Source organism: Pezoporus occidentalis, unplaced genomic scaffold (assembly GCF_034315485.1).
Source record: "Pezoporus occidentalis ecotype Australia unplaced genomic scaffold, CSIRO_AGI_Poc_V1 ctg144, whole genome shotgun sequence".
NCBI classification, from domain to species: domain Eukaryota; kingdom Metazoa; phylum Chordata; class Aves; order Psittaciformes; family Psittacidae; genus Pezoporus; species Pezoporus occidentalis.
This window is the reverse complement of record NW_026913252.1, coordinates 1047178-1066728: the sequence shown is the minus strand read 5'-3', so window position 1 is coordinate 1066728 and position 19551 is coordinate 1047178. Positions and strand designations below refer to the sequence as shown.

Below are 19551 nucleotides of genomic sequence, written 5' to 3'. Positions count from 1 at the left end.
CGCACGGGCCCCGCACTGCTGCTTTCCCATCAGTTCCAGGTTTGGGGAATCGCCGTCTTTCCGCGGCTAACGAGAGGCCCGGAGGCGCAGGGAGGAGGAGAGGGGCCCGGGGGGGGGCCGGGATCCGGCCGCTCGGGCCAGCGGATCGGAGCAGCAGCTCGGCTGCCTCCCAGGGCCGGGGAGAGCAGAGACCCCGCGGCCGGTCCTCTGCCGTTGTTATTTATGAGGTCCTGGAAGCTGCTGGGCAGAGCGGTATTTGTACCTGCACGTTAAGCGTTACCGGCGGCAGCGGGGGAGAGGGGACCCTGGCGAGCTCGGGGAGCTGAGCAGCAGTCCCGAGAAACCTGCCATTAGCTAGAGAATACTTTTCCTTCTCATAATTACTGAGGTATCTTCACAAGGTGGAGCTACTGAAAGGCGGAGGAAGCATCGATCTGAATATCTCCCTGTCCACACATGCTGCGTCCTTTTGCTCAGTCTTTTAAACTGTGAATGACAGATCAGTTCGGCGCGTCCATCCTCACCGTCATAAAATTTCGGGGCGCTTTTTGAGTCCGTTCCTTTGCTTTTTCCATCCCTCGCTCCCCTTTACGAAACACATCCAGCAAAACTTGCGGCTCTGCGCGGCTGGCTGAAGTGCCCCGAATCCCCGATTAAAGGCCAATTTTGTTTATTGTAGAGCTTTTAACTCATCCACCCGAGGTTATCCTCGCTCGGACGTGTATGTTAGGTGGGGGGATGCTCCTCCGTGCTACCTATTTATTTCTTAAGGGCTGGGGAAGAAATCATGTTGCTGGAGCACCAGAGGAGGATTCCTGGGCTGAGCAGCCCAGCAAGCAGCGAGTTTCCCTTCCGTGGGGCAGGGCGGCCACAGCCTCGGTGCTGCGCGCTGGGGGAGCCCCTCTGCGCGGCCGCCCGCACCCTAAAAGCCTCCGCTGGTCAACGCGGAGAAGGTTTTCCTTCTCCGGGCTTCCGCGGGAAGGCTTCCCGACCCGTTCCGTTCTGTCCCGTCGCGACCCGTCCCGTCCGCTCTGCGTCCGCGGAGGAAAAGCGGTACCCGTCAGCTCCCCTTCGACCCCTCCGAGGCATCGGTGTTTAACTGCGACCTTCTCCCAGCACTCCAAAGCTGATAATCCAGTGGCTTGGTTTTATTTCTCTTTTTAGCTTTTTATGCTTTAAATCCGTTTTTTTGAAGGGTACTTCCGAGCACAGAACAACTTCTTCCAGGTCTCCCTCCTCCCCACCTTCCCCTTCGCAAACTCCCTGCCAAAATCGGGAAGAGTTCAAAGAAAACGAGGGTGTCATCGCAGTGTCTTGTCCCTGAAATTTGAAAGTTCGTCCTCAAAACTGGAGAAGCTTATATATATTATATATACATCGTATGTATGTATAGCGTGTATATATATATGTGCTTGGTTTGGGCGTTTTCTGTCTGAATCGGGAGGTGACATTTACACATTTACGATGCCCATCCCAATCCCCAATTCTTTGAAGCGGCAGATTCAGGTAACTGATAAAGAATAGGACTGTTATATATGTATTTTCCACTCGTTCTCCGGGAAGCGCTTCTCGAGTTTGGCAGCTGACTGCTACTTCCCGCCCTGGAATTAGCTTCTTCACCCCAACGCATTCGTGGGACACAGTGGCTGAAATGGGGGCTTTGTTAAAGAATCCCCCTTGTCCAGCAGCCGCACCACCGCAGGAAAAGGGTTGCTTTGTCACTTCCCTAATTCTTACCCCCCCGCCGCCGCTGTTTAATTTCCCAAACTGCAAGCAGACACCGTGCTGCTCGTCAGGATGTATTTCCCTGTGTAAGCAGCGAGGGACCTGGTTAATCATCTATCGCAGATAGATGGGCATGAGAAAGGAAAGTGTTGATGTTTGCTTGTTCGGGCTGATGGGAATGGCCCACGAATTTAGGATTAAATTACTAATGGTGATCATAAGTCTTTGTTTCCTCTCTCTCTCTTTCCCTTTTCTGCTGGGATCGTCAAAGTAAAGCGCGCAACATTCTTTGGGCAGTCTCAGAGCAACTTTGCAGTACAAAATAAGCTATCGCACCCTCCTGGGTTAACTGGGACCTCTTCAAGGTTTTAGCCTCGAACCAGTTAGGAGCGGGGCAAATCCCAGTACTAACTTTAGCCAGGTTTTCCCAGGTGGATATGTGACAAGGGAGCGGAGCAGCACTTCCGAAGGGTAGGTGGCAGGGGGGGGATATTTCTTCCCCGAGACTTCGCAGTCCCCAGCAACACATCCAGGCTGGGGCTGGGGCTGGGGCTGGGCTCGGTGCGAGTGGTCCCGGAGAGCGGCTGCGGGTGTTGCTGTGCGGGACGGCGCGGTTTGGGGGGGAAGTGTGTGATTTGAGAGCACAACATTTAATTAAACCCGTGCCTTCGGCGGTGTCGGGACCGGGGGGGGTGGGGTGGTGAGGGCCTGCTCCCGGGGCTGGAGGTGAATCCTGCCCGTCCCGAGCTCCCTCTGCACCCCGCGGCTGCCGGGGGGGTTGCGGGCGGTGACGGCTCCGGGAGGGGGGTCCCGGGGGCCCCGCGGCAGCGCTCGCTGGGGCGATGCTCCGCGTCCCTGCGCTGCAGGACCCGGGGAGCCCCCGCTGCTGGGGTCATCCCGCGCCGCAGGGATGCGTGGCCAGGGGTGGGGATGGGGCTGCTGCCTCCTGCCTTTGTGTGCGGAGAAACGAGCGCAACTCGGCAGCGGGTCGGGGTCTGGCTGCGCCCTGGGGGGGGAAAGGAGGTGTATTGGAGCTGAAAGGGCAACACTTCACCCTCTTCTACAACGTCCCATGAGGGTGTCTTTGGCAGGGAGGTAAGCAGACAGCAGAAACGTTCTTCTTCTGGTTATTTCTCACAGCCTTAGCCCCCTGAATGAGTCAATCCAAACTTGTTCTCAAGAGAATGTGTCTCTTTCTCATAATTTCCAAACTCTGCAGTCTCAGCATAGGCCCCTCTCTGATACATACTCATGTTATTGCTGCCCTTGTCACCACGGTAAAAATTGTTTCTAGCAAAACCACCTGAGCCAGAAGCACAAAATCCCCTGTTCAAACCTGGCTAGAATCAGCTTTGCTCCTGTGCTGGGCTGAGTTCTGCTTCCCACTTGATCCAGGGCATGCTGAATTCATTATCAGAGCCCCTTTAGGAGCATTTTACTAATAAGCAGCACCAAAACCTTTCTGAGTGATCAGAACTTGCCTTTTGGGATGGAAGTAGCCAGCAGAAGCTCAAGAACTCTACTGCAGTCATATCTTGCAGTTGCATTTTGTGCCATTCAAAGGTTTTTCCAACACTTCAGAACTTGGACCACATCTTACTAGAAAAGAATTCTCTCCTGCTTATCTGCTTCTCTTGCAAATCCAGAGGCACTGCACAGGTGTTTGGGTGGGAAAAGTGATCTTCCCAAGAGAGTTTGGTTTCCTTGTAAGGGATATGGAAAAGAGAGATGTCAGGGAGACAGGGGAAGTGTCCTGGACCTGTACCTGATGTCACAAAGTCATGAGCAGCCAGGAGATCTTCCAGAGAAGGTCAGCATCCCTTTCTGCCCTCAGCCTGTTGCCTGTTTTCCAAGAGGCTCAGCTGGAGGCTTTCTTGATGATCAGAGCTTTAGATGGTTAAGAAGGAGGGAAGGAAGATAGGGCCTCAGCTGTGCTTGAGGAAACTCAGGACCATGCAGCACCTATTCAGGAGGACCAGCACTGCAGCACCAGGAGGCTGTTCACACTGAGCTGAGCATAGCCGTTGGCCCTTGCAGGATCAGGGGCCCTTGCAGCCCCTGGGCATGCTCCAGCACCCCCAGGGACCCCTACCCTTTCATTCCAACTGATCTGTAATTCCTTTTCACTCCACAAAGTCCTGGATCAAAAAAACTGCTTATATATAGAAAATGTTTGGAATTCCCTTTCCAGCATTTGCTGCATAAGGATTTAAATATAATCATAAAGCCTGTGCTGCGTGTTCTTCTTTCTGCTCTTTGCACCTTTAGTCCCCATTAGGGATTTTGTATTGTTTCTGTTTTGACAGCCCCTGTATATATGTGCTTGTGGTTGTTCTATACTGTTTCCTGATTTAATATCAGTGCCGTTACAGGAGAAGGATGCACCGTTAGCATTTTTTGCTCAAAGTAGTTTTCAAGCTCCTTTTTGATGTACTGGTCAGGTTAGCAGCTTCTGTGCTCCTGTTGATCAGAAGAGGAAGGATCAGGTATATTGTGTTCTTTGGGAATTAAGGTCTCTATTCACCTAAAGAAATGAAGCTACCTTCCTATGCTAGCCCTGACAGATAGATCCAGGTGCAGAAGGAAAGTATTTAGTAGAAAGCTGTTATGCAGTGAAATTAAAGTCCTTTTGCATATTTCTGAGAGGTAAAGATGAGTTAAACTGGAGACGAGGTGGCTTCCACAAGCCTTCACCTTCCTCCCCAAACATTCTTAAGCCCTAAACATGAGAAGAGGAAATACAACAAAGAAAGGGAATAATTCTGGGCAAGTGCTTTTGTTTGTTCTCCTTGTTTGTCCGAGGAACACTCCTTTGGCTGTTACCCAGACAGAGGAAAGAGAAAGGTTCCTCATCTTTGTTTCTTTTACATGTAAACAGATCTACAGCCATGAATAGCCCCAGATCAAATGATTTAAAATCAGCCTCAGAGTGTAAATTATGCTCTGTTTGCCCTAGCAAGATATTTGGCTCATAGTGCAACTTGCCATTTCATCTTTGGGAAATAAAGCTGTGTTTTAGCTGTGTGCTGTGTGCTTCTATGTTGTGAACACCTCCCAGCTTCAACCTCCCTAGCCCTCAAGGCCCTAGGAAAGCTGGAGATGTTCCCATCACTGGCCACTACAAGGATCCTGAGGGTCAAGAGCAGCAGGTCTAAGAGGACCAGGGCTGGGCCAGGGCATGGGGGGGGGCTGATGGGGCTGACTGCTGTCCCTGGGGCAAGCTGCAGTTTCTATTTCTTTGCTCCCAGAGCTTCTCTGCAGAGCAGTGACATTTGTTTGTGCAGGAGTGCAGGCAACACAGCCCTGCTGTGAGTTCTCACCCACTGCTTCCCCAGCTAAATGCTCTCCAGCCAAATTGCCTGGATGCTGTATGGGTCATTCTGAGATCCCATAAATAATGGCCACATCTCCTTGGCTGGAGAGAGGGCTCACAGCAAAACACAGCAAGGAGAGGAGCAGTGAGAGTGAGTGCAGGCAGCAGCGAGAATGAGAGGTGGTCAGGGAAAGATGCTTCGTTTCTGCATCTATTTTAATGGCAATTCTACGGACAATTCAGATTTGCTGTACCATAGGAAATAATTTCACCTTGTTTTCCTCTGGTGGGATCAATTCCTTGTATGTTAATGGAGGCAAAATGCACACTAAAATTTCTAGCATGTACCCTCTAAGGTAGAAAAGAAACAGCTCCTGCAGCAATCAATATATACCCATCCTATATCAGATTCTGTTGTTCCTTTTCCAGGCAGAGACTTTGGCTAAGTACTAAGACAGATATTAATTAGGCTTTTAATATATATTAACACCCATTGTGGCTGAAAAATTAGGAAAAAGACCCAATTCTAACTGCTGTGAACTAATCTCCATGTACTCACTGAGTTACCACATTGTATGTTTTCTGAGCAGTGTGGAAAACCAGAATAGAGCCTCATGGACAGCCTTCTCTAGGGGTCTCCATGCTTTCAGAATGAGTGCCCTGTGTATGTTCAGCCTTAACTCTGTATTTCCAGGGGTTTTAATAACTGCGTTTTCATCCTTCAAAGATTCACATAAAGAGCTTCACCCCTTAAAGCTGTGATCACACCTCAGCAACCTCTCTCTTGGCAATCTACGTGTGGTTTCTGTTTTGATTTATTTTTTTTTTTTTTTTCCTGGCTTGAATTAACACATGTTTCAAACCTCTAAAGTACTTCTTTAATAAGTAGTTTATATATAAAAAAGGAGAAGATAGAGAATTTCATCCAAGAATTCCCAGCTGGAGACATCTGTTCAGCAGCAAGTCACCTGATGAACAGCTCTAACCAGCCAAGTATGAGTTATTTTTATTGGTTCAGTGTTTTAAAAACAGCATTTTGGGGTATGTTTTATTTTAATTGATACCTTTCTTGACATTTCAGTAGATTCCTACCCTGGTCTTTGTGGACTTGGATTTATTTCACCTGTAGGATTAGTACAGCCCAAATGAAGTGATGCATTCCAAAACCTAGCTGGCTGGCTGAAGCCAGTAGGAACCGGTTAAATGTCTGAAACGAGGGTTTCCATGAGGGCAATCAAGTTTCCCAAGAGGTGATGGGTTTGATGTATAGCCTGTCATGATGAGCTGCAGGCACTCAGCACCTCTGAAGTTCAGGCCACAGCAGCTTTCAGCAAATGTAAAGAGACGGGATGTGTGCGCGAGCGAGCGGCAGAGGACACCCGTCTGCATCAACCTCCAACGGCAGGTTGAACCCTTCTGGTTTGAATCACATGATTTGTCATGTTATTTAGCAGCTGTTAAGCTCAGGGAAGCTTGTAGGACCCTGTCAGTGCACACCAGCCCTAATCCTCTCCTGGTATATTTGTTGCTACCTGGTTCCTTTGCAAATGGTCCCACCATTCATCTTGCAGAACTCCCTGAAGAACTGAGCATCCCTCCTGTTCACTCCTCCCTAACACCAGCATCCCAAAGGCCCTTTCCAGAGGACAAGGTTGATATTACATTTATATTTACACTTTTCTTCTGTTTCTCTGTTCTCTGGGAAGCCTTTTAAAGCCCATAGACTTTGCCTTGATTAGAAGTCTTTGTTGGAGCAGGACCCCAGTTTGACATGGGAGGGGAGATCTGAGAGACAGAGGAGGAAGGGCAAAAAGGGAAAAAGTGGATGAAGGCAAGGATGTGGGACTGCACCATGGGCAGGATGCTGTCCATCCATGCAGAAAACTCTCAGCCAGCCTGTGAGCAGCTTGCCTGACTTCATTTGCCATTCATCAGCCAAAACTACTCACCCTTCTCTCACTGTGAAAAACTGGGACATTGAACTCTCTCCACACCCAGCACATGGCAGAGATCATTCAACGGGTGGAGAGCATCAAGGTTACCTCCAGGCAGTGGGCTCCTGGAGGAAAGCTGCATGGGGAGCCCCTCTACTGTGAACCACTGGAAGGACTGAAGTCTCCCCAAGGACAGTTTAGATGGGGTGAGCAGCAGTACAGCCCTCAATCCCTTCTGTATTTCACTCTACTGAGTTATTTGCCATTGCAGGCAAGAGTGGGAGGTGACAGGTGGAGAACACACTAAGATCTTCCCCTTTTGATTCCCTTTAGAACAGCTTTAATTAACAATTTTATTATCTTTCAAAGGAAAAGGTGTTTTTCTCACTTGAGAAAAGAGAGGAAATGTTTTCCAGCAGCTGTATTTTAACTGACTCAGGCTCGGGAGCAGGGAGGCTGAGGGAAGAATTGCTCTCATGGAATTAACTTTATGAAAGAAAAGCAAATCTCCACCCTGTTTAAGCATGGGGAAAGCATCACAGAGGCATCCTGCTGCACCAAATGGTAAACATGTCCATGTATTATATCACTTATGGCTTCCTTAAGAGTTTTATGATGCTGTTCTCAATTACTGTGTTTGCATTTGTAATTAGAGTGCAGAACACATTGTGAAGGCAAATTATAGAGCTAACTTGTCCTTTCAAAATAACCCATTTGCTCAGTGTGCTCCCAGAAGCTTCTCTTTATTCAAGGGACTCCAGTGAAGGAGTGTTGGGCTTTACACTTGCTGGAGGGAAGGGAGAGGAGAAGCCCATTTTTGCCCCTGGGTTTTGCTATGCTTGGGCCTGACCTTTAAACCACTGAAACTCCTGTTGGTTTCTATAAGCACAACCTTCCAGGAGTTTGAGCAACTAATGGAAATTGGGGGGGAGTGGGAGAAGAATCAGGGGTTTTGCCCTGCCACTAATTTCCTCTGTGGCCTTGGTCATGTCACTTGCCCTCTTTGTGCCTCCTTAACTGGCTAAAAATCTCTTGTGGTAGAGCTGGGATATTGCTGCTCCATCACCCTAAATATCTAAAGGAAGGTGCATATGCAAGGCTGGTAGTAGTTTTCTGGAAGGGAGGCAATCTGGAAGCAGCTCTTTGGAGCTGATGATTTTGTGTGCATTCAGCCTGTGTCCTGGACTCCCCTTACACAGGGGCTCACTCTGTTTTGGTGTAAGGATGACACATTGCTTCATGCCATGTTGCCCTAAGTGCTCCACCAGGTCTCCATGCAAAGACATCAGAGTGCTGCTGCTTGGCTTTGCTCGGAGGCCCGCTGTGGTTCATGGAGCAATTTCTGACCAGCTGCCCTTTTGTTCTGCTCTAGCTATTGAGTGCCACCAGCAGAGATCTGATCTTCCTTTAAGGCAAGGATTCTGTAGACAGAAGACCGGATCCCAGGCCAGCTGTGCACTTTGCCTTTGAATTCAGGAGGGAAGAAGCTGTATCCAAGTCTGAACTTGGATACGATAATGTTCTACTCGGAGTGAAAAGGAAGCAAAGTCTCCGGTTGTTACAGCTCTGCCCTTTGCAAAGGATCTTTGCATTCAGGGTGTTTTAATTTTTAAGCAGGAGGACTTGACATCTAACGGGTTTCCAGCAAGGGCAAGGAATGTTTCCATCACCTGTACCTTAGCTGGGAGGACGCAGGAAAGTGCCCTGCAGCATGTAGCTCTCCCACAGGTACATCCTCCCCATTCCAGGCCATGAGGAGATGCCTTTGCTCTCCAGCCAAGGTTTGGGAAAAGTTTGAGCTTAGTGCTTGACCCCTACCTAGCACACTGCCTACCAGTGTCCTCCACTTGTGCTCCAAGGCATCATGAAACCATGCCAAAATCAAAGAAGGAACACCTAAAAAGGCTATGTCCTCCCAGGAAGGAGGATTAAAAAACCCAAAGAAACACCCAAAACACTGCACTACAAGATTACCACAAGCTGGGTTTTTTTTCCATTTCTTCACTTTTCCCTACTGTAAAAGACTTTGTACAACTTTGTCTCCTGCCACAGGTAATGCCCATTTCTCTTCCAACATAGCTGCTTTAGATGTACACCACAACACTGTCTCTCCCCTTGCCAACGCTCAGTTATTAAATGAGTTTCTTGGTAGCTCTTTCATGGGTCAGGAAAGTTGATTCCTTGGCCCCAACTTTCTGTCAAGTGCTTGGTCCTTCTGAGCAAAGGTTAGCTCACTCTCCGATGATTCATTGAAAAAAATGTTTATATTACTTTCCCTGGGTATGGGAGAGTTTCCTTAAGGAAAGGAGCTGCAGTACATGGGATGACCATCCCAAAAAGAAGACTGCCCAGGGAATTTCCCAGAAGTTATGGTCTCAACTTAATATTTAGTATCTTTTTTTTGTTGTTTGATGGTATTAAATCCAAGAAAGTGCCTAGAGGAATGAGTCTGAGCTTTAAATATGGTATGATTATTTGTGATGTGTTTAGGCAGGACGCTTTCTACCATTCATATGAGAGGAGAAGAGAGATTCCAATGTGGTGTTTCCCAGTGCCAGATGCACCCCAGTTTCCTTAACTATGTGTTTAAAATACAGCCCAGGCTCACTAAGCAATGTCAAAACACATCTGCAAGTGAACAGGGAATGAAATACAGCTGCAAAAAGGGCAAGCTCAATTATGTTGGGGAACAAAAGAGAGGAGAGTGTTTGTCATCCGGAGGATCAAATTTGAGAAACACCTACTGTTGTTTTGCTAGCTGGGATTTAAAATACATATGTCATCACCCTGTCTTTGTTGCCAGTCACGCTGTTTGCTTTGCTATGCCACAGCGCTGTGCAGGCAGCTGAACGGGACCGGCAGCTTTCCCATCCGCTTCCAACAGAGGAGCTCTGGCTCCAGCACCTCTCTCCCAGGAACCAAATGCCACCAAGGATAAATCCAGAGAGACGGCCACCACAGAATAAGAAGGTGTGAGATGCAACGCTGTGCTGTTTGTTTTTCTGAAAGGTTGACAGTTTTCCTAAAACTTCAGTTCTCCATGCTTTCTGGTTTTGGTGAAAGCCTGTTTCAGCAGTCAAAGTAAGAAAACATCCTCCATGTAACACATGGAAAACTTGTTTGAATAAGCGTCCTTCAAAATGAGAGACCTTTACCTGAGTTATGAAATAGCTCAATATTTCAGGAAAGAGTGCAGAAGGAAACTCATATTCACATCAGATTTCATAGTGTGATTTTGCAACATAGAATGGAATATCCATGTTTTCTGATAGTGCTCGCAACAGGAGAAGATAAGCATGTAAAAAAAGAAATTAAAAGCTCTTTACTTGGTGGTAACCTTGCAGTTTGTGCTATTTTGAACCTGTCAACTGCTAAGTAACAGCTTGTCAGTGATCACAGCCCGGATGAACACTAGACCTGGTAGTATAGCTGCAAATTGTCAAGAGCTGAGTGATCGCCCGGGTTGTGATTTATGACTCCATGAACAATGACAAACAAGGAGAAAAGGCCCTGGTAATTTCAGAAGCAGTTGTGGAAACAATTAGATCACTTTTATATTAGGTCATTTATAGAATTCTTCCCTTTAAAAATTAGATCCTTGATGAGTGCGTTTTTCACGCACTTGGGTGCTTTGTCCTGGTTTTCAGTTGAGGGAAAATCCTGGGCTTTCCTGTGGAAATGCTGCTGTGCAATGTCTTTAATTTCACAGGGGCTGGGAAAGCTGCAGGAGCTCACAGGACTTCCCAGAGCTCACCCAAGCCCTGACCCATGTGCCGCGGAAGCCCTCTGCAAAGATCAATTCCTGCTGAGTCCTTTGCAGGGATTGTGCTGGTGCCGGTACCATTTTCTCACTGCTGGGTCCTCCTATCTTCCTGGTGGCCTGACCTTTGCCTGACAGAGCTGCAACCTCCTTCCCAGCTGCTGGGAAGTCTCTAGCACATCGCACTGCTTCAGGCAGGTAATACTGATAGTGAAAGCTTGGATCGGAGCTTCTGGAAGTGTTGCAGCTTGGGGTTCTTTTGTCCTGGTTCTGCCACTTCTTCTTTCCAACAGCAGAATTACTTGGCTGTCATTACATTTCCACTTCCAATTTCTTCAGCAGTGGCTTGTCTCTTCTCGGCTCAAGGAGCTAAGCAGCACCAGGTCTCTTACAATAAAGAGCCTGTGGCATTTCTCTGCAAGTTCCCAGTGTCCTCCTACACCACCCCTTGAGCTTGGAAGCTTATCTCGGAGTTTGCTAATGGGCTGATGGGAGGCAGTTCATACCTCTGAAAAGACACATTTAACCAAAGTCTCTCCCCTCCCTTGTTTGCTTTCTTGGAAGTTGTCAGTCACTGTTCTGTGTTGCTCTGTTCCAGTGATACAGACACAGCATCATCATTTTTGAAGAAACTGGCTTCAGAAGTGACCAAAGCCACTCAGCGCCCTGGCAGGTCCACCAAAGCCAAGGGGCTCCTGCACTAATCCATTCTTCTGGGATGCGGCTTGAGTTATTTTGCACTATGTCCAAATCCATTATACTGGGGATTTCAGCTGCGAAAAATAATGAAAGATCAACCAGGAGAATGAGCTCTTGCTATAGAGAGCCCCATTTCCCTCCTTCCCCTTCTTTTAAAGAGGGGGAGGGAGGTCTTTGCATTTTCTCAGCACTGTGTATTGAGGGATGGGAAAAAGATCTGTGTTGTGCCATGTTCTCTAGCCCAATGAGAATGAAACTTACTCTTATCTTCAAGTTTTATTATTCCCTTGCAAAACCCTCTTCTGTTGTGCTATGCACCAGCAAAAATCCTTTTTATTGCCACTAGAAAGGCAGCTGAGATGCCTATTATTTTTTGTTTTAATATATATTATTTGTACAGAACTCAGCACATAAAAACGGGTCCAGGATAAAAGGTGTGTCCTTTCTAGTAAAGCATGAAAAAATCTTAATCTTTGGTCCAGAAACAGTAGATTGCCACAAACAGTCGGCAGCTAAAATCATTAATCTTTGCTGCTTGCCCAACTGGTACTAGTAGTAAAGAAGATAATACACTAGCAGAATCAGTGACCCACTACAAATTGGTCCTGAAAGGTCCACCAGCCTAAATAGACTTTTGCTGATCCAACACTTGTTAGGAATCCCAACAAAGAGACTATTGGCTCATCTGATGAGCCGCTCACTATTGGGCCTTTTGCAATGGCTGGTGATGGATGACCATACCCTCTTTGAGGGGGAAGATGCAGCTCCTGGTATGGGGCCTTTTCTCATCTTAAATTTGTACTCAATAAATCACAGGTGCAGAAGAGACAGCATCAGTTTCATTACACCTACATGCTCCAGTATCAATCATGCCAACACAACGGGCTGCGCACAGTTCATTTCGGGAGGCTCTTTCTGTTCCAATACCATTTCCATTCCGTTGTGCTTTAGCATTCCTGAAGTGTTGGGCCTCCGCAGTGAAGCGCTGGGGGAGAAGGATGGGAAGCACTGTAATTGTGCTCTTTCCACATGAGGCAGGGCTTAGCTCATGTACTTGGGTTTATGATCCCTTGCTATAGTTAAAGTCTTAAATTGCTCCGTAAATAGTTTCACCCATTCTGTGGTCCTCACACATCACTTTCTTTTTTAACCTTGTTTTTCCTTTTGCTCTGTAGCACAGCCCTTTAGTCTGGGTTGCAGCAATTGCCTTGAAACGGTTTCCTTTTGTGATGATAGTATAATTTTTCTATCTGGGTTTTGGTATTTGTTTATATGAAGCTATAACCCCACACTTCCCCTTACCCAAACCTAACTGTAACAAAAAATTGCAGGGAACTTCTTTGCTGTTTTCTCATTTCAAAGAGCTTCTGCCATGTTCTCTCTAGCTGGTAAATACCCTGGGACCTCTGAAAGGTATGTCCGTTATGATTCACAATTTACGAGCATATTGCAGAGCTCTCACATTGTTATGTTAATTCCAATGTCAGCAGTTAGAACGTACTGAAAACGAAGGAGGCTTTAGGGCTTTCAGACTTTATGTTTAATGCACATAATCAAATACTTTCATGGCATGAGATGCATGTCTAACACTCATCATGAAAACTATGAACTGTGTTTTTCAAGCATAATAAAAGGTAAAAGATTATTATTCCACATGTGTGTCCAATATCCACTTTGCCATCTTTGTACAGGGAGAGTAATTTCTTAGTGTCCAATTATACTCCGATTTGCACAGGAACAGCCATGTTTTGTGCAATTAAGTTATCACAAAGTCCTGTCATTCTGTAGCATTCTGTTAATCTTTAACTCAACGAAAAGCCGTGTCAGCAGAGCACCAACACAGAAAAGCTGGGTGTTCAAAGGAACTGCAATAGGAGCACATTCAGGACTGTCAGACAGAACAAGCTTTTCAAAAGGACACTTCCATTCAGTTTAAACCTACAAGAGTGTTGGGCTGACACCTCCATTTATTTGCTGTAGGGCTATAAGGAGAGAAAGAGAGAGACTTTCAGTCTTATTAAAGCAGTATTTGGAATACAAAAAAAAAGTGATTCTTTTCCTCTGTGCTTTTTACTCTGTCTCAGCGGCAGATCATAAAGCATGGACAGCATTAACGCAGGACAAGAAAGTATTGGTTCTAATGTGCAGCTAAAAGACTTGATTTTCTGTGAAGCACCCACCAAATCTATTTGTTTGTTGACTTTTTACAACCAGCAGGGAGACAAAAAGGGAAGCTATTTTTAAAGTGTAGTTAGGGGTGCACAGGTCCCGGTAAACAGCATCTCTCTGCCGCATCTTTCTGTGGATGTGTGGTCCAGGAGCTGAGAGCAGGCTGCGGCGAACAGCACCAGAATGGTTCAGTGATTATTATGGTCAGGTGCCTACAGTAGGTTCAGGTTCACGAGATTAAAATGATTGATCTTTGAGAGAACATTTGAGGATAAAACATGATTATGTTCATAACAGATCCTTAGCTGGTACAAATAGGAGTAAGGTCATCATAACCAGTACAGACAGCCCAGCTGCATCTCTAACCCCATCTACTCACAAACCACTGGCACATGGGGGTATGTGAAGAGGAATATTGCAGGTAAAAGTTTGAAGGTTGGTTATTTCTGCACGATTTCCCAAGCTCCTGTAAATTCAGCCCAAGCAGGTTCTTCCTGCTAATATTTGCATTATTTTCACTAAAAGCTGGCACTTGTCTTTCATGCTTTGTCTCAGGGATCCTTACTTCTGGGAATACACATTACCTAATGCTCATTCCACCCAGTCAATTTGCAGAAAATGGTTTGCTTTCAAGGCTGCTTCTAAATCTTTATATTTGTCATTTTTCACCTCAATTAAAAACAAACCATGCTGTGAGTTCCCTTTGTAGTTCTTTTATCATGCTAACAACTCTGTGCATTTTTCCACCTATATACTAATAAAAAGGTCTTTTTAATATCTATAAATATATATCTATATATATATAACTGGCTTTTAGAGCTACCATCCAAAGAAATCTTCTTGTCTTTCATTTGCATTGTTCTGCAAAATCCAGTTTTAACTCAAAAGAAACTGTAAAGAATTCTTTGTTATCTTCATTTTGGCCTTAATCTGTAATGAATATTAATAGCACTTGTAAGGTGAGGTGCAGATTAAAAGTATTAAAAAAGAGCTTGGATGTTTTCAAAGGTTGCATGCTGGGGAACATTCCTGGAAGTGCCAAAGGGCCAGATTTGTTAATGCAATTTTAGAATTGGCTTCGACTCCTCTTTTTAAAGCTGTCTAAAGCTATGCAAAAGGTACAAATAGGTATTTTATGCAAGGTTCAAAATCACCTTCGTCATCACCAATGTAAACCAAAATTGAGGTGCTTTTGCAAATCCCTTCAGAAACTTGTTTGTACCATTATAGTCTCTACCTAAATAACTTCCAAAGATGGCACTTTGTCATCTAGACATCTTTGGGAAGTGTGTCCTGGGCCATTGGGACAGCACAGGGCTTTTGCCAGAGACGGATTTTGTGTGGAAAACCAGGAAGGCCATTCAAATAGGGCTGAACTCTATCCCTGCCAGAGTCGGTAACACAACTGCCACTGGAGATCAGCGACATTCGTCTTGGTGTGCTGGGACTCATAGAAAATTACCAAACCCTGCTCTTGCTCTCGTAACGTTGCATCTGCAGCTGAACACTGACGACCGCTTCAGCAGCAGGAAGCTTTCTCCCAGGGACATGGGTGCATACACAAGCCTGGCAAGACGTCAACTCATTTGGCAGATGAGGGCTTTAATGCAGTCCATACTGCTTCTGGTGGAAAGTTCAGGGCCCGTGGGACCCTGTGCATGATGCCAGGCTGCACCCCAGTCTTTCTGGTGGGGCTTTTCAGCTTGCACAGGCTGCAGGTCCCAAAAGCAGCATTGCACACACGTGCTTGCACGTGTGAGGACACATGGGCCTTGGAAGGCTTCTACCATGTTCTTGTATTCACATCTGCTGCCCTGAAAGAGCCCCCAGAAGACTCTTTAACCCATAAAAAGGATGATGCAATGCAGGGCCTCTTGCTTCAGTCCGAAACCAAATCTGCCCAGTGAACTTGCAAGCATTGCTACCAGAGAGCAAGGGAGATGTGAAGGAAGTGCTTGTATTTTTGGCAGCATGTGTCATGAATTAAGGTGGGACTAATTACATCCCACTGGGTATCAAGCTGAACACCGTGTTAAAGAACATGTGCAGGAAAGTGATGGTTTGGGGTGGCCAATCTAAAGCATCTGAGGATAATGCTGAAAAATGCTGCTCTTGGGTGGTTAAGTCTTGAGTGGGAGGAGTTTTGTGAAACACTTTGCTTCGTGTCAGTCAGGAAGCAAAAAGCTGGATTAAGGGGCTGACGGCTGAAGTAAAATGTTAATCCATCCATCCCCTGCAGAAACCGATGGGGCCCAGACTGCTCGCGGGCAGTCAGGGGCCATGAAAATGATTCTGGAAAATGTTCTCATAACCTGATAAAAAAGCTGATTTAATACAATTATTATATTCGCAGTTTATGATTTTACTTAGAAATCTTTTTGGTCTAGTTCAGGTTAAAAAAAAACATCAGCTTTAGTTCTTCTGCAGAAAAAAGACCCCATCATTTATTAGATGAATGAAGATATCAATTTCTGTTTAAACATTAACAGGGTGATGCCAAATATTAGTCAGTTCCTAATAATTTTGAGGGATTAAAAAGATAATAAAAGTAATAGTCCATTACATTACCTACTTCAGCAAGATTGTAATGAATGTAATAAATTCCAGATCAGGGTTATAACAACTTCCATCTATTTAAAATGAATTTGTAGGGTTACTTTCATTAACTATGTATATGGGGAAAATGATCTGACATATTACTTTAAAAGAGCTGTAAAACCGATTAGAAGGAAATATGCTTCCCAGACAGTGATCTGGGCCGCTGGGGAAATTTTTTCCCTGGGAAGAAAGGGGGAAAGAGGAAGGGAAGAGGAAGACATCTTCGAGGATGCTATTGCATCATGTCTTTAACATGCCCCCAAAGCCGATTCACTCCTCGGGAGAGATTCTGGCAGTAACAGCAGTCAGAGACCAGGGGAGGGATGAAAGCCACTTTCTCTCTTGGTTTTTCTATTCCCTCCACCTCCTTCCTCAGGAAAGGATGGATCTGTTAATGAATAAAGGGTTCCTGCGCTGGGGATTTGTGCATGGAAATGAAGCGGTGCCTGATTCTGGTAGAGCCTCTTGGCAGCCCAGGGGAAGGCTGAGGCATTAAAGGGGACGGTGGCCTCATTGCTCGGAGGAGACAAGGGACCTAGCACTTGACTGCACTACAGAAATTACTGCTGCACCTAGAATGCAGCCTTCATTTATCAATTTCATAGCAAGGGGGAAAGGGAAAAGGAGGGGGGAAAGCCAACATCTGACTGCCTTTTTCAGCTCACACTACATCTAGCCACCGAGAGCCCTTCAAATCCAGTCATGTGTGTTATAAAGAGTCTTGGATAAAGTAACTTAATACTAATGATTTATACTTAATTGGACCTCTAAGTGATTAAAGAGGCAGTAATGAATGAGTAACATCCTTCTAATTCCCTTTTTCCATTTGGCTTGGGCTGAAGGCCCTTTCTTTGTTCAGGATTTGACTCGGGGCTAAGCAATGCCAGTGTTTTTTAAGCTTTTAGTAGTGCATCTGGAATGAGCCGCTTGGATCATGTTTACAATAAATGACTCCATAAGTATGCTACCAGGACATTGATTTTTTTTCTTTCTTTCTTGATTCCTTTCTCTTTCTTGCTTTCTTTAATTGGATTAGCCAATTGTGAGGGTAATGAATATGCATTTGGCAACCCATGTTTGTGAGGCCAAGTCCCACGTGGGCATCAAAGGGTTTGAAATGTGTGAGTGTAAATATCTGCTTTGTCAAAACATTGATTCACTTTAAGAGAAACACAGGGCCCTCCCCCCTCAAACTAATGTGCATAAGGATAAACCCTCTTTATGTATTTTTTTACCTGTTTTGTAGGAATTAATATCTCCAATTAATGGACTGAACCAGCTGAGATTTTCTAACTCTATACTTCAATGTTCCTTCCTTGGTTTTTCAATCTGAAAATGATCGTTACCTTCTTTCTTCAAGAAACCTCTCCTTTAAAAATATAGGTCTCAACAACTGCAATGTGTAACTTTTTAAACTGAGAGATCCAGAGCTTCATGTGTTTCACTTCGTGTTGGTAAAGGGAATATTATACAGCATAAAGAGAGCTTGAAGTGAGAGATGTGTGGAGCTGACCCAGCTCATCCCTTGCAGCTGGGGCAGCTCTGAGATGGGGGAGCAGGAGAGGAGCAATGAATTGTTTTGAGAACTGTGCTAAATTGGCAGTTATTTGAAACGAATTTGGGTATGCTTATCCACATGCCCCAGCCCTGCCTCTCACTGGAACACAGGTAGAAGTGCACCACATACACTGCTCGGACAGTGATTATTCTGTGGTTGGGCCGTGACAGCAAAACTGCCATAATGCAAATAAAAAACCCTAATAAAATTACTTAGGCTTCTTTTACACCGAAAATGTGATTAATTTTGACACACAGCCCTCAGCTGTCCGTTGCTGTATACTTTCTTATATGGCTGTGGTTGACTCTGAACCACCTGGCTTCAGTGCAATGGGTCATCATGGATTAAAACCAGGAATAAGATTTTAAAAAAGCATTATTTGGGATGATTTTTTCCTTTCCTTTCCTTTTTTTTTCTCCCTTTTTTTTTTTTTTTTAACCCCTGATCCAGGAATATGTGATGGTGAGAAAGCTTTATGAAATAACTTTGATTTCACCAGATACCGTCATACATGAAGACTATTCAGCAAGCATGAATGCTCCCTCACCTGATTCAGAGGGCAGATTGCTACCAAAAGCTGGCTGCTGTCATGGGTAATAAAATCACACTGCGGGTGTTGATAGAAACTGTCTAATTAATAGACCATTACTGTGCCGTCATTGACTAACATTAGAACCCTTTGAGAGCTGTTACGCTGGTAAAAGTCTGGATGAACTCTCAGCCCCTGGTGAAACTTGGATTTAATGGCAGTCTTTGATCTGAATTTTAGGAGTATATAATTTCTTCAGGTGCGGTCCACACTGGTGTTCGAACTGTGTGTATGCTCTCAAACGCTCACACAGGGTTATATACCGCAGGGAATTTCACACCCCTACCTCGCACCCAGACACCAGGTATCTCTCCTCTCCTCTCCTCTCCTCTCCTCTCCTCTCCTCTCCTCTCCTCTCCTCTCCTCTCCTCTCCTCTCCTCTCCTCTCCTCTCCTCTCCTCTCCTCTCCTCTCCTCTCCTCTCCTCTCCTCTCCTCTCCTCTCTCCTCCCCTTCTCTCCTTTTTTCCTTTTTCCTCTTCCCTTTTCCCTCTTTCCTTCTCCTTTGTTTTCTCAAGATTTTGGGTCACTTTTGCAAACCGGAGTGTGTGTGCGTGTAGGAAACATTTGGCATGTTGGGTTTTCTCAGTCTTGCAGTTCCAGCCGGGGGTAATCTCAGTTAAACGTCTTTTGGGATGGTGCAGGAGAAGGCTGACAAGGACATTAGTAGGGAATAGCAGGGAAAGGAGAAGCATTATCCAGAGCTACAGAAAATGCCTGGTCAGGAATACGAGAAATGAGAAAAAGTGGAGAGTAGAAGAAATAAGCAAATAAAGAGAAGTAACAGCAGCATTTAACTCAGGGAGAAAGAGCCAAAGTGATTTCTGCAGAGAAGGAGAAAGGATGAGGAAAACAAGATTTATGGAGGAGCTGCTGACATGAGATTGGAGCCTGTCAAAGGCTGAAGGAAATAGGAAAAAAAAAAAGTAAAATAAAAGGAAATATAAATAAATACAATAAAAGGAAATAAAAGGGAAAAAAGTAAAATAAAATAATAAAAACAATAAAATAAAAAAAAGAATAAAATAAACCAAACCAAACCAAAATACAATAAAATAAAATAGTAAAATAAAGTAAAATAAAATAAAATAGAAAATAAAATAAAATAGTCAAATAAACTAAACTAAACTAAAATAAAATTATAAAATATAGTAAAATAAAGTAAAATAAAATAAAATGCAGCAAATTTGGCATTCTTATTGCTAGAAG

The 19551-nt window shown here is 45.1% G+C and overlaps 1 long non-coding RNA gene across 1 annotated transcript; it reads left to right on the top strand.

Moving 5' to 3' along the window:
* The first annotated feature begins 1758 nt into the window (after window positions 1–1758).
* Window positions 1759–10308, top strand: LOC134159302 (uncharacterized). Its single transcript, XR_009963112.1, has 2 exons — window positions 1759–2196; window positions 9804–10308. It is a non-coding gene; the product is annotated as an uncharacterized LOC134159302 (long non-coding RNA).
* The last annotated feature ends 9243 nt before the right edge of the window (window positions 10309–19551 follow it).